Source organism: Fundulus heteroclitus, chromosome 2, assembly GCF_011125445.2.
Source record: "Fundulus heteroclitus isolate FHET01 chromosome 2, MU-UCD_Fhet_4.1, whole genome shotgun sequence".
Classification (NCBI taxonomy): Eukaryota; Metazoa; Chordata; class Actinopteri; order Cyprinodontiformes; family Fundulidae; genus Fundulus; species Fundulus heteroclitus.
The window spans coordinates 33,338,723-33,354,201 of record NC_046362.1 but is presented as its reverse complement, the minus strand read 5'-3'; the positions used below and the strand labels follow the sequence as shown (position 1 = coordinate 33,354,201).

The 15,479-nt window shown below is 42.1% G+C and overlaps 1 protein-coding gene across 1 annotated transcript in view; it reads right to left on the bottom strand.

Moving 5' to 3' along the window:
• LOC105929750 (synaptic vesicle glycoprotein 2B) overlaps positions 1–7,480 on the bottom strand; it is a 40,785-nt gene extending 33,305 nt beyond the window's left edge. The window contains exon 1 of the mRNA XM_012867649.3: positions 7,276–7,480. The gene's annotated coding sequence lies outside the window, so the exon portion shown is untranslated. The remainder of the gene's footprint in view (positions 1–7,275) is intronic.
• Between the last annotated feature and the right edge of the window lie 7,999 nt (positions 7,481–15,479).

The window sequence follows — 15,479 nt, the reverse complement described above, 5'->3', positions numbered from 1 at the left end:
ATGACTGGAATAAAATATCCCAAACACATAAAACATATGGGTCTTTGAAATCCAACTACTTAAAATCATGGCTCCTGGATAATCAATTTTTGTGGCAGCTGGTTGTAGGTTTCTGAAATCCCTTTTGCATTTTAATGTATTGCACTGATTTGTTCTTGTGTTTTATGGATTTTCTTTGAGTATGCTATCTGATATATATTTTATTTTAACAAGCGTATTCTGAGAATGAAATGTAGCTAACTTTATGATAAAAGTATCTCTTTACTGTTTGTATCGTATTTTTTATCTACTGTGTTTTAAATGATACCCTGTGGGACTACAGATGAAAACCAGCCTTTCATGGCTAATTCAGGCATGTTCTGTAATGTGCTTTGTCCCATCATTATGCACAGAGGGCTACATCTTTATTTTTGCATTTATCTAGACATAAATATAGATTCTGGTTCAGAACCTGCTCAGGTTGTTTTATATCTACTTCATTAATACAGATGACATAATTTGAACCATAAATGAAAATTAGTTTTAGGTCATTGGGGACGGAATAAAGTTAAAGGTACAAACAATATAGTGTTTTGAAAGGGTTTGGTTATTTTTGCTCAAACAGTGAGAAAATATGAAGCTGAAAAAACAACAAAGTACAAGGACAGGGATATTAATGTCTAGAACAGAAAACTTTAGAATGCAATAATCTACTAGGGAGAGGATGAAGAAAAGGAGGTTGCATTTTCTTATAATATTAAATTAATAAAAGACACAGCAAAACTGAACATTTTTATCAGTTTAATATCTGCTGAAAGTCAACAATAAGTAAATAAACAGACAGACGAGGCAGACGGAGACAAAGAGAGTCTGTAAATGCTGGAAACCATCTGATAAAGCGTGATGCAGCCACAGGTTGTTCAGCAGGAAATTAAAACAGACTTATTCAGACGGCGCCTTCATCCTGACTTGATCGTAAGATTGAACCAAGTTTATCAGTGTTGCTGTCAGGCTGTTTCGCCACAAAAACACATAATTAGCCCTTTCCTTCCGAACAGCTTACGGTCATGTTAAAAATAACATCGGCAAGACAGTGAAGCTGTCGGCGCTTCCTTGTTGCTTCCTCCTGAGCTAATAAGGAAAGTAGCAACCAGGTGCTGCAGATCAAATACATTGATTGGGTGATTATCACCCAAGCGCCTCTAGAAAAGTAGGAGATCTGGTAGTTTGCAGCTCGGTAGCATGAAGATGCGTGTTGGCTGCAAAGCCATCAACAATGCAGACGACTGTCCACTGTGGCTCTACGCTCTTTCAGGAGGAGTGAATGCTGCTTGGAGAGACTTGATGCAACCTGCTGGGTTTCCTTAGAGAGGAAACTTTCTCACCAACCTGGAGGATCTGATTGAATTTGACTTTGGAAAGTGCTTTAAGATGACATGTATCATTAATTGGTGCTGTATGAATAAAATGTTATTGAATTGAATTGACACAATGCCAAAGTGATAAGACCTCAGGAATCCCAGGCAGCTGTCAATCTCTCCAGGAGGAGAGCCTCCTGCAAATTCCCGCCATCACATCCTCAACAACGTTCCCTGGAGAGATGAAACTAAAGTAGACATGTTTGGCTATCATCCACAGCGGCGTGCACACCAAACCGAGCTCATCGACACAGACCTCGTTCCAACCGCTGAGCTCTGCGGTGGAGGGCTGAGGGTTTGGGTTGGTTGGTTGAAGTTAAACAGGCAACCGTGCATAAACCCGCCATACGGTTCCCTTATTTCACATCTTACAAGCTGATCAACCAAGACGTCTGCTTTTAGAAGAGAAGGGTTTAAACTCACAGTACTGATCTGTATAGGACTTTGGGGATTTCTACTGGGGAAACCCCACACACAGGGCTGCACCATGGGTTTCAATAGAAGGATCACAACAAGGAATAAGGCTGAAGCTTGGCCCAAAATGGGTCATCAACAATGATCCCAAACACAGCAGCAAATCTATAACACGCTGACTGAAAAACAGCAGAATCAAGTTGCTGATACGACCCTGTCGAAGTCGGCAACCTAAACGAAATGCTGTTGTGGGACCTTTGGAGAGCCGCGCAGAAACAAATGTCGGCAAAACGCAATTAACTGAACAGTTATGGGAAAGAAAACTGAACCAATGTTCCTTCACAACGACATGAGAGACTGGATAAGATCAGAGAAAAAAAACACTCAACTAAGGGTGTATTCACACCAGCAAAGTCCTTCAGTCTGCTTGTTTGGTCCTGACCAAAGGTGGACTTTGTTGTTTCCATGTGGTGCTGTTTGCTTTCACATTGTACACTTTACAAGTGAACTATAACTTGTAACAGAGTGACAATTGTTGTTCCAACTGGGCAGAAACGAGCACGACGGAACGCAGCACAGACCCAGAAATGCCCAAACAAACATTTTTTGCTGTTGTTACCACTTTGAATGTCAAGAGCAGCTCATTCACATTCTCATTTCCTCGTCAAAGGTTTTTCCCTTAAACCCTTCATTTTCTTGCTAAACATGCTGAATGCGACCACAGTCTTGTGTCTTTTCTACCATTTTGGATACGTGCATTTAAGGAGGCACCATGTCCAGGGCTCATTGCTTGTAGCATCCATGCAGTCGTAGCTTTAGCAACACTAAGGGCTAATCTTTGCTAGGTGTCCTGCAACGGTGGCCCGTTAAGTCCAAAAAAAAAGTGTTTATTTTGAAGCCGTTTTGGATTCAGACAAGAAGCAAATGACACCAGATTATGTGTGGAAGCGGACTAAGACCAGGGTTCACCTGAGGGTATTCATAGCTGCACAAAAGGTCCGGACTGAGTGAGAAAACAAGCTCTGGTCCATTTAGAGTGGACCAAATGTTACAGGTGTAGCTACACGCTTAGTTCCTGCTAAGGGGGTTCTCAAAGCTCCTGGATGATGGGATGGACTTTGTTTTCCCAGGACTGTATCTGTCCATTGTTTTGTCAGATCGTAGAACAGACATAGGTTGCAGAAGCAATGTTTATAACGCTGGTTAAACACCAGCTTCAAGGAGGAAACGTGGTTGGAAGGCAACATGAGAGGAGCAGGAAATCCATCCGTCAGCACAGCTCCTTCAAGATCCTCCTCTGCGTGAGTGAAAAACCCAGAGAGAGTCATAACCTTTCCCAATTCAATGTAGATTTCTGTTCATACACAGAAAGCACGGTTTAGTACCTTCGTTGTTACATTTTATATTTATAACATATATTCCATATAGTTGATATATAGCTTGCAGACCATATTTTACAAAGGGAAACTATTTCAAAAAGCTGCTTGTATGAGATGGATGGTTGTACTGGAACTGTAATTTCCCTCTGGGATTTCTGATTCTGATTTTGTTTCTGATTGTTCTGCGTTACCTCTTCCTGCATGACTGCCCAGACACTCTTCAACCTCTGCGTTACATGAAGACATTTCATTAATGTCACACAGAACGGTTTTAAGACATCATCTGAACCGACTTCAAAAGCAGGACTGGGGAAAGCGTGCTTCCTGAAACAGGCTTCAGACTGTTTCCATCATGGAAAATGTCTCGTTCTGGCGGATAGATGCTACACCTGAACCAGGACAGGTGGCCCGTTTCCGGCCTGACGATGGTGAAAACTGCCCGGTGAAGCGGGATAGCTGAGGCAGCTGCAGAGAGCGGCGTCATTTAGAGCGGATTAATAATGCATCGAGCTGCTATGTGGAGCAGGAGACGTGCACAAACACAGACGGAGTGAGCTTTGCTGCTTGGAGGTGGAGCAGAAGGAAGCTGCACTCCTGCAGCAGCATCAGAAATGAGGAGGTTGCTCTTTGGTACAGATGCTAATTAACTAACCCGTCTTTTCTTTAAGGTTTTTCCCATAAGCTCGTTTAGAATAAATGACCTAATAGATACTGATAATTTACACCTTTGCTTGGGTTTTGGTTTTATTTTGTGTTTATTTGCTGTTATGGTGCGTGGGTCGTGCTTTCTTTGGTTATTGCCTTATGCTCATTAGTCTTGGGGGGTTGGAATTTTTGGGTGTCTTTATGTTTCCGTTTTTTTTCCCTGTTTATATTTTCTAGTTGCGACCATTTCTATTCATACTTTTGTGGATTATGTTCTTAGTCTCAGCTCTGCCTCCTGATTTTCTCCACACGTTTCTCTCTATTTAAAATCCTTGGTTTTCATTTGTCATCACTGGCCTCTTCCGTTTGATTTCATGCTCCCGTTTGCTCCATGGTTCAGACTGATTTTGCAAGGAGGGGCTGTTCTCCTTATGCCTCTTATAAGTTTGCTTTTGAAATCCTCTTTTGCATCATGTGGCTTCTGAGGTCCAGTCTACATTTTGCTTACTAAAACCTCACATAATTTGCCAACCTTAGATGTTTGAAAATTATGTACCATCCAATCCTATTTGAGTTTAAAAGGATTTCAATTATGTGGAAAAAATTCTGAGGAGAAATATATGCAGGCCAACTACTGAATGGCTAATGAAACCACCTTGGGTTCATATAATGTCAGTAAAATGCAGCGAGGAAAGTTCGCCCCGCTCCATATCTTCAGCTGTGAGGCATCTGAGGGCCTTCCTGCATGTGAGGCACCTCAGAGATCAAGATCAGTGTTTTGACTCGAATCAGGACCTACCTGTCTGTAATTTTAGCCATTTCAAGAGGAAATGACTTAGGGACGTCCTATTTTATTCTGTTAGAGTTTAGTTATGTGTCTTGATTAGTTTTTACAGTACTGTTGAAATCGATGTAAATATCAATGTGTACAAAAATATTTTTAAAACGCCCAGAAGCTAATTGCCTTTGGATGTCCTAATTTTTCATGATTTCACATCATGGCGGGAAAAAAATGAAAGAATATCAGTTGTTGTTTGTGCATAAAATATCCAGATTGTTCCTGGATCAGTACCAGCAGCTTGTGGTTGAAGAGGAAATGAAGGAAACGAAGAATAGCTTAATCTTGGTATTCACAGAAGGCTACACAGTGGAAGCACTGCCGCCTTGCGACAAGAAGGCCTGGGTTTGAATCCCGGCCCGGCATCTTCCTGCGTGGAGTTTGCATGTTCTCCAGTTATTTCAGCTTCCTCACGGTCTAAAAGCCATGCCCTCTGTGTGTCTCCATGTTGTTAAAGATGTGGACCCTGCCTTTCAACCCTTGAGCTCTGGAGATAAACACCAGCCGCTCTGTGGCCCTGTCATCCTGTCTGCAGGGTAAAGCCTCCGAGGCTTGTTTATGTCCATATTTGTGTTTGCATCCAGGGTCAAAGCTGAAAGGAGCTGATGCAATTCGGCTCCTTTCGGTTATTCTCCCCCTGAACCGGTTCCAGTGTTCGTTCAGCAACAGCTATCTCTCCTCTGTGGTACAATTAAGGTTCATTAATGTCAGCACCAACTTTCAGCCGGGTCAGAGGAAAGAAGTGGCTTGTGACGTTCTGTTAACTGTGACATCATCCAGAAAAGACAGATCACCCGCTATTACCATCTAACGTAGAACAGATTACTGGATCAATGTGAGCTTCTGAGCTTTCTGTGTCTCTGCTCTGTCTTCTCTAAGCCCCAGTCGGTCGAGGCAGATGAGCGTTCACACTGAGCCTGGTTCTGGTTCTGCTGGAGGTTTTCCTCCCTGTTAAAGGGGAGTTTTCCTCTCCACGGTCGCCTCATGCTTGCTCAGTATGAGTGATTGCTGCAAAGCCATCAACAATGCAGACGACTCTCCCTGTGGCTCTACGCTTCTCCAGGAGTGAATGCTGCTTGTCGGGACTTCAATCAACTGGGTTCCCTTATATAGGAAATTTATGACCAATTTGTATAATATCATTGATTTTGACTTTGTAAAGAGCCTTGAGATGACATGTTTCATGAATTGGTGCTATATAAATAAAATTGAATTGAATTGAATGAGGAGCTGGAGGTATTTCCACGGAGAACAACCAACGGAGATCTTTTAAGTTTGTTTCAACATGAAAAACCTCAGATCAGTTCTGGAAGTTCACTGCTTCTCACCTTCCTGCTCCTCGTTTTGTCGTCATCTAAGTCAAGTCAGAGCTGCACCGTTGTTCTCAGCTGAATCTTCAAACGCTGTCCGGTCTTTTAATATCGCCGGCCGGTGTTTATAAATCCTAAGCAAAGTGCTGCTGATAATAATTATCGCTGAGCGTTCACCAACAATGCCTGTGGTTTAAAACGGAGCTTATAAATCAGACCGGCAATGTTCAGCCGCCTGTTTGCAGAAACACTGAAACAAATCCAGTGAACTGTGCAGAAAAGCCCTCTCTCGACTACAGGAGCACGGAAACCAACAGGTAGGAGAATCAAACATTTACTGCAAGTGAAGATTTTATTTTACTGACGGGCCCGGGCTGGGAAACACACCTGGATCTTCTCTGTGGTTCAGCAGAACTAGTTAAAGAGTCGGCGTGAGCAGCCTAACAGGATTTGGAACCGCTTTGGAGGTGTTTTCACCAAAAGACGAAAAGCAGGAGAAAGGTTTCCCCATTTGAAAAATAAATACATAAACTGTAAAGAGACGGTCATTAGCAGATTAAATTGAATTTTGAGCAGAAAACTGCAGCATGATCAGACATTGACAAGAGTTGTGAAATCTGATTTTAAACGAGTCTAAACTTCGCGAGAATGCAGCAGCTTAAGAAATCCAAAATAAACAGAAACGATCCCCGGCGTCTCTGAGCGTGGAGGCTTTGGGTTTCTGACAGCAGCTCTCCGGCGGTGAAGTGGGTCATCAGTGGAAATCCAGCTTGTAGTGAAATGTTACACACAACGACGTCGTGGTTTTCCACAAAGGTGTTTTTGCACTGGGCTGGAGAGTCAGGTCTGCCCCACAAGCAGCGGGTGAGTCGACAGTAACCATCAGCTGCTTTGCTTTGAAACAGAGTTTGCATGCAGCATGAAAAGGGTTGTAACGTGAGAATGGTGTTTGCTTTGGTGTGGGATTACATAAGGCACCAAATCCCTGCTGAGTTGATGCTTTAACGCTTCCCGCAGCTCGTCAGAAACAGATTCATGCTGCGATTTGACTGGAGATATTGTCGGATGTATGAAAGTGACAGTCCCCCCGCATCTTTACTCAACTCATCGGTATATTTCCCCGCATCGCATCCTGAGCAAGAGGAGAAAGTTCTGATTGTTTTAATTAAATTAACAGTTTTAATCCTATCCCCGATTAAATATTACAAAGAATCAGTTGATGTAAATCTCTGACTCACACAATAAAAAGATTAAAAGCATTTAGAAATAAAAAAGGAAATTACTTCTCTTACCGGGACAAGTGAGAACGAAGCTTCAGAGCTCTGAATAAATCCTATTTTTTTTCAGTATTTTTTTTTTCAGACTTTGTAAAGAGCATCCAACGCTGAGGCACGACTGAGGGATTAGAAGAGGATGCTGTCAGCTTTCCCTGTTTCACTGCAGCACTCCTCCCTGCTGCTGATCCCCTCTCCTCCTCCACCCTGCCACGCCCTCATTGGTTCAGTCCTCTGAGCTCCGAGGTGAGCCGGACCGTGCCACGTTTCTGTAGGGGGGGGGGGGGTCCTGAGGAGGCAGATGGTTGACTGGTGGGAGGGGGATGGAGGGATGGAGAGACCAGGAGGAGGAGGAGGAGGAAGAGGGTTGACAGATGTGTTGACTTAGAGCAGAGATGCTTGACACACATCACCACCTCTTCCTCTTTTCTTCATGCTTGTCTTTAATTAAATTTATTATTTTTGGGGGTTTTTTACTTTTGTTCTCTTTGCCATATTTCCCTTTTTTTTTGTTTTTTTTTGTTTTTTTTTTACATCTGCTGCCTGAGTGCGGCCGCTGGAGGCTGTTTCTTTATGCCGTAAAGCATCATTACTAATTGATGAAGGAGGCAGCAGATGAGAAACTGAGAAGAGATTCATTAACTCCAAAAGCCGACCTCTTTTCCATTTAGCAGTCTCCTTCTGTCGTCTGTATTCGTTGCTGTTATTTCAGCTGAAATTATAAGCGTGATCCTGTTGGAAGATATGTTGTCTGTTTCTGCTTCTGTTTCTCCTGGGAGGAGGAGGAGGAGGAGGAGGAGGAGGAGGAACTAGAGGAAGATCCTTTGGGATTTTCTTTCACATCCAGATGAGGTGGGACCTGCTACACCCCCCCCCCCCCCCCCCCCCCCCCCCCGTGCCTTGTGAATGATATTTGCTCACATGAACTGCTGCAGCGGCTAAATCTCATTGACGATCGAGGAAAAAAAGAAGTGGCCAATTATCAGAGATTTTAACGACACTGTTAACAGAAACCGATGCTGCTGTAAGGTCAAAACTGACCAATTGTCTCTTCAGATCATTCATCCTGGCATTAAAACTGCTCGAATACATATCCTGTGATCAAATCACTTCATCTCCAAAGGTAAAAAAAAAAAAAAAAAAGATGAAATAAAATCTCTGAAGTCTTCGTTTATGGTCTGCATCCTGGTTTAGGTCTGATTAAAGTCAGAGTGAGCCCTCCTTCCTGACAGCAGGCCTCTTTGAGCTGTTCCGCTGGGCTCATTAGTGCGTTTATGCTCAGAGGGGCTGTTTTCACCTTCAGGTGGAGAAAGAGGTGCCAAAAAGGATGAACAGGCTTATTGTCTTTTAAAGGTCAGGCAAAATCTTCACAAACAGAAAAAAAAAGATAGCCGGTAAGATCTGTAGTGAAGTTTTACTGTAAACAGAGTCCTGTTCCTGTTCCTGGTTCAGATTAAAGATCTCCAGACAGCATTTAATGCAACCTGAAAATGAGGGTCATTCTCAAACGCAGCCGACAGCTGAGCGATCGGTGTGTTCATGCGGCTACAACGGAAGAAAGAGGCACAGCGGGCGCGTTATATTAGATTTACTACAGCGTCCATAAGGCCCACAAAGGTAGAAGGTCCAGAAACAGGGAAGACATATTAAAGGATAAACATTTATCAATGAAAGGAAATCCAAGCAAACCGTCATCGCAGAAACCAGACAAAAAAAATAACATTTCCAACCAGAAAACCAATAATTCAAAGAAGGAGTAAAACTAAACCAAATGTCGCGGGGAACTGGGGTCTGGAAAGAGAACCCAATTACAAAACCTGATTGAATCTACAACCAGAGATTTCACTGCAAAAACGAACTACATATAAGTAAAATGTTCTTAAAATTAATGTATTTTTCCTTGATTTGAGCAGGTAAATAAGATAATCTGCCAATAGAATAAGATTTTTGCACTTAAAATCAGAACAATTCATCTCCATCATCTTATTTCAAGTGCAGTTTATCTAATTATCTTATTTTAGGGGTCAAAATACTCATTCCATTGGCAGATTATCTTATCTACCTGCTCAAATCTAGGACAGAAACATTAATTTTAAGAACATTTTACTTATTTTTAGATCCGTTTTTGCAGTTGGATTCAGTTATCTTGAAAAGGTTAAAGTCCCCCCCCAACAAATGCACATGGTTTGCACCAGCTGACCTTAATCCCTTTACTGCCATCAGAGTGACTCCGGCTCTGCGGTCAGACCGCCAGCTGTGCACGTTCAAACATACAATCAGGCGATGGGGAGCATCCATAATGCCAGCGGCACACTTCGGCTGGATTACACGGATGGAACCAGTCTGACTGGAAACGCCACGAGTCCACGGCGAATCTCGGCTCTCATGTCGCCTCATGTGACCTCACAGCGTCGAGGGGTCTTAGCTGGAAACCTGTCGGGTTTCCCAACTCAACATCCTAAAAAAGTTCAAAAACAAAACAACTGGACCTGTTTCGGTTCAATTTGCATGTTATCTAAGCCATAACAAGGCCTTTTTGGGCAATAATATAAAGCTTGGAACTCCACACTACTCCAGACATTTTGAATTGAGAAAGCTTTCTGGATGGGAAGCGAAACGTCTTCAAACTTTGGAAAAAAAAAAGTCCAGTTGTTTTTTGTTTTTTAACTTTTTTGGAATGACCATGACCTGGATGACTGAGAATCTTCACCAGCACGACTCAACATCCTCAAGGCGTCACTCAAGTCGGAGTGGAGTTACAGATTTGATGACTTGGACTTGGGAGTCTTTACTTGGTGTGACTTGATGCTGTCATTAAAGTCAGGGGAGCCTGTATGAAGGTACATTTGAATGTAAAATATTTGTGTACTGAAATGCTGTAAGAGATTTGTAGTTGTAATTGTTTTTCTGTCTTTCACATTTACAAAAATAAAGTTACAAGTACTTTGGATTCAAAAATACCTCCATAAGCAGGTCGCAGCTGCAAACCAGCAGACGCAGAGCAAGCCGGAGGAAAATCCTAAGGAACATGTTGAACATCAATAGAACGCATTTTAGATGCTTTGTGACATTTAAGCGAACACTTATTTTAGGTTTATATGTTCAGTGTTTCAAAGATAGCTCATTATGACACGTTAATAGCTTGAAATCTACACCATAAAAAATTGACTTCGGACTCGACTTGAGATTACATAAGATTTTACTTACTTGTGAATTAGGAAGTAATGAGTTGGTCCCAACTCTGGTGTAGATACTCCAGACATCTTTAAGTTAGTTATGTCTGCTATCTAAGCACATCAAAATCAGATCTAAAGAAAATGTATGTTTTTTGCTTATTTTGGGACCAGAACCGGCTTCTTAAATTCACATAAAAACATAGAAACTCTGCCACCGCCACAATAAATGCTGTTTTTTCTTTTTTCCTGCAGCTAAACTGAAGGCTTCAAGGCCTTCTAGTTAATTAGTGAAGAAGGCAGCCGAATAAAAAAAAAATAGTTTTCTGACTTTAACAAGAGCCTGAATCCATGACTCTGTAAATTATTTCTTGTCTTGGGTCCAGAAGGCTGGAATTTCTGAGATTGATCTTCCTGATTTGGCACGTCTCAGCACATTAGATTGGATTGGACCGCTCTGCCGCACAGTTCTGCAGCCCGAGCAGACGGGAGCAAGCGCTGATCAATGAGCAGGATGCTGATTAAAATACAACCCCCACGCCCCCTATTCTGCTCAAACAATCCCTGCTGGCTGGTTTCCTGCATGCATCAGGTCCCACAGACCTCAATAACACCACATCCACACTAAGAGGTTTATGATGGGAAGAAACCGGCCTCGGTACGCATAAAATCAGGATTTAAATAGGAAATCACGGCAGGAGTTTGTCCTGAGGTCTGACATATTTTCTTATTGTTCGCCTGGTTTATGCTTTTATTGAGACCTTTTGGGTCTATGTGCAGAAATAAAGTGCAGCTTGAAATAAACAGGAGAAAGTTAACTTTGCATCTGAATATCTGCAGGAATCTGTTTGCATGACTCTTCTCCACGGCTGACCCGGTGGATGTTTACCTCACTGGATGCTGACCATAATCAGTTTTCAGCGTGACGTATTTATCAATTGGTGCTAAAACCGTTCTAGATTTTCCCCAGAGAAACTGGGGCGAGCTTTAACTCTGTGAAACGGGAGACCTGAGAGGATCCGGACCTTCCTCTGGTGTTAAACGTCAGGTTTATTGCAGATGGAACATCAGCTCACTGAAAGAGCTCCAGAGCTGCAAATAAATCCAACATTTCTTTTTCCACCTTCCTCCCCTCCTCCTCCATATATATATTTTTCTGATTACACCCCCCACCCCCCTTCCGTTCCCCTTCCATGCATTATAAATCAGGCCGAGCCCAAACAGCACTCTCCGCAGCCTGCCGCCCTGTTGGCTCGTTGCTCAGAAAATTCATGAATTAATTGGTGAGCTCCAGGATTTAGAGGAACATAGGAAAGGTCTGGGCACGTTCAGGAAAGGAGGATTCCTTTAAAACAATGCATGGTGCATTAAAGGCTTGTTTTTCCTTTCAGCCAAGATGCAGATGGTGTAAAGAGGTTGATGCTTGAAGCCAAACGGGTTTCTTAAAGATCGTCGGCCCTGACTGATCACCAGTGTGCAGTTCTGACTGCACAAATAATCAGACGGCGTAAAAAAAAAAAAAACATAAGCTTTTGAATCTATGAATTCAATGTAATGCAAAACCTTTTTTTTTTGGCATGATCTTGAACTCATTCATTGCAAACATGCAACCACAATTTGAGTCATTTTTCTGCTGCAGTCAGTAGCAGATCCACAGAACTGGTCCATGGGCTTGGGATGTAACCTGCCATAGAAATTCTCACTATTTTCAGACAAAGAAGATTCAAAATATTTTATTTTATACATATATTTGCTAATTATATGTATTATTTATCTATCTATCTAGATATAGATATAGATGTATATCTATATCTATCGATCGATCGATCGATCGATAGATAGATAGATAGATAGATAGATAGATAGATAGATAGATAGATAGATAGATAGATAGATAGATAGATAGATAGATAGATAGATAGATAGATAGATAGATAGATACAGAAGCTGTTTGTTTCTGCAGTTTCACTACAAATGTATTTAATTCAACCCAGTTCAACTGAATTTTGTTTATATAGCGTTTATATAGCGCCAATTCATGATACACATCATCTCAAGGCACTTTCCAAAGTCAAATTCAAATTTACAGGCATAATGCATACTAAAACAGAGGGATGATGGTAAGCTTCCTGTGTTTATTCATCTTAATCAGATGTCTGAATTGCTTAAACTGGCTCCTTTTGATGCGGAGAAGCAGCGGCTCTACTTTGAGCTCCCCACGGATAACAGAGCTCCTCAGCTGGTCTCTCTCCAAGGCTGAGCCCGGCCACCCTCCACAGGAAACTGATTTCTTCCACTTGTACCCAGTAAAACCAGAGCGGAGAACCGGAGTGGCGACCATGCAATGAAATCATAGTTTCAGGGGGATACATGAGCGCAGGCTGGGTATCATTAGTCACTGCATCTGCTTTAAAAAGGTCATAAATAAAGTCCAAAGTCCACAGAAGATGCACCTACTTCAATACAAACATCTGCAAACTATTTAACTTCACATACATCTCAAACTCCTGGGACTGCAGACAGAAATCAGAACCTGCAGGTTAATGACAACAAGCAACAATCCAAAGCACCAAATAGTAAGATTTATCATTTAAACTGTCAGTGGGGTTTGTTTGCAGGAAGTGTGTTTTGTTACAGACGGGAGGCAGCTGGACAGCTGTTCTGTATTCCACACGAACGAGCAAAGAGCCACATTATGTAACAGCTGGATGATGCATGTCAAAAACACACGTTGTTTCTCCTGACACATCGCCGCAGCCAGTTTCAGGGAAAGATGAAAACGGCACGCGCTTCAGGAAACTTCGCCTGAACCAAACGTGGTTCCAAAGTAGCCAAACACAACGTCCCAGAAAGCAGAAGAAATATTCATATTCTCGTCATGTTTATATTAACGAGAGCTGCAGAGCAGAAACGAGAAGAAACAGAGAGGTGGTTTACCTGCCCTTTTTTCTCCTGCAGGATGGTAAGAAGGGGAGTGGGATTCCCCTCCGTTTCGTCCCTCTTTTCCTGCCTGGATGAAGGAGATCCCACTACACTGATGCAGAGAGGAGGAGGAGGAGGAGGAGGAGGAAGAGGAGGAGTGTTTTCTATCCTGATGCAGTCTAGACAAGGTCTGAATACTTATCAGCCTTATGGGTTTCCTGCTCGCTCCACCTCATTCTGCACAGCAGCACCACACGCAGCTGCTTCTGAAAATTCATTAAAATCTCCTGCATTTATTTAAACAAGCAGCAGACACGGTTGCCGGCCTTCAAGGTTCAGATATTTAAATGAAATCATGGACCTGACTTTTAGGGGGAGCAAACATCGGTTCTTTACCAAACCCATTTTTAGTAAATGAACATTTGTCAACAACCGCAAGGATTTATGACAATCTATGCTTTAAGGCACAATAAAACTAAGCCGCTGGGGGTTGTTGTTTTTTTCTTGTAGCGTTCAAGAGAGATTAAAAAATGAGAGGATGATTCAAAAGTTTGTATGAAATAGTTGCCCTTCATGAGTCGCAGACAACAGATATTGAGGTAATAAGGTGCAATTATTGTGCAATGAAGATGTGAATGCTTGAATTTTAACACAGAGCATCGATTTAAACATATTATAGCTGTTTATTTAGAACGAGACAGCTATTCAGCTTCACTTGCATTCATTTCTCTCAGAGATAAATGAAAATATTTTTAAATTCATGTTTAAAATGTTCGGTTGTTGATGCTACGAGTTGGTAAATCTTTTCTTTGCGTTTGAGTTCAGTTTGTTCATCAATATATCTTAGCAAATTTTCCGTGATTGCTTATAAACTAAGCTGATTAAATTAGGCCACAACCTAAACAGGAAGAGGAGAGGAAGAGGAGCCCCCAAATCAAATTCTGCCTTAGGCCTGACTCTCTACTCGACATGCAGACCCTCCAGAATCAATTAAAAATACAACACTTGTTTCTGGGTGTTCAGCGTCTGCTAAGGTGTGGCTGTGGCAAAGAGAGCACCTCGACCCCGGGACCACGAGGTCCGTCGCCGTTGGTCTCTCCAGGGGAAGGAGTAACAAAAAGTGACACATGAGGCATTTTCACAGGTTGCCTTTGAAAAACTGGTGAAAATTAGTTAAAGAAAAGTCAGGCATGCCAAAGAGCCAGCCTAATAAATTAATAGGATAAAGAAATAATGAATAAAAACCTGTTTGTGACATCAAACTGAAGCTAACTGACCTGTGTCGCCTCATCATGAGGTTTGCTAAGGTCAAACTTTGAGCAAAAATGGCTATACTCTTTAGAAATACCTTTATTGCCGCACAATCAGCACATTAACTGTTGTAAAAGCAAGAGTAGACGTGCATATATGGTTGTTATCTCGACTGAGCTGTAGTTACCTCTGAAGAGAAGTAGGCAGCAATCGTGGAGTGGCATTAAAACGGCTTCACATGCAAGAATGGCTGCTTAAAATATTACGGGTGAAGCTGAGCGGCTCAGCTTTGTGAGAAGAAGGCCTCGGGATGTCCAAGAGAGTCCAGGAAGCTCCACAACTGTGTCCTCCAGAGGAGGGTGCTGCTGTCATGCTGCCACCAGTGCAGAGCTTGCACAGCATCTGCAGCCGGTGGATGTGAGGAAACACACACACACACATGGTGAAGTTACTTAAAAAAAACAAATTTTGCTTCCCGGGGAGAGATCGCTACAAACCCTAAACGTGGATCTGTGAAAGTATTTGATTCGATTTTAAGCAGAAACCTGAAAGAATTTCTGTTTATTTGATGTCAAATAAATAACTGCAAAGATGCAGACCTAAATTACTATTTTTGTTTGCTAATAGCAAAGTCTTTTTATGCTGTATTTTCCTGAATAGTTCAAAGATTTTCAGATCTTACTTTTTTAATTAAAGCTGTTTCCTGTTTGTCCATTAGGTGTCGCTAAAACCTTGCACATGATCAAACTTGAGCTGAAAACAGACAAAAACTGCATAATATATGCAGATTTAGTGGAGCGCTTATCTGAGAAGCGCTTGTAAAGGGGGCCAGATGATGTAAGAGATATTTGGTCACTTTCACGTTCCTGAAAGCTA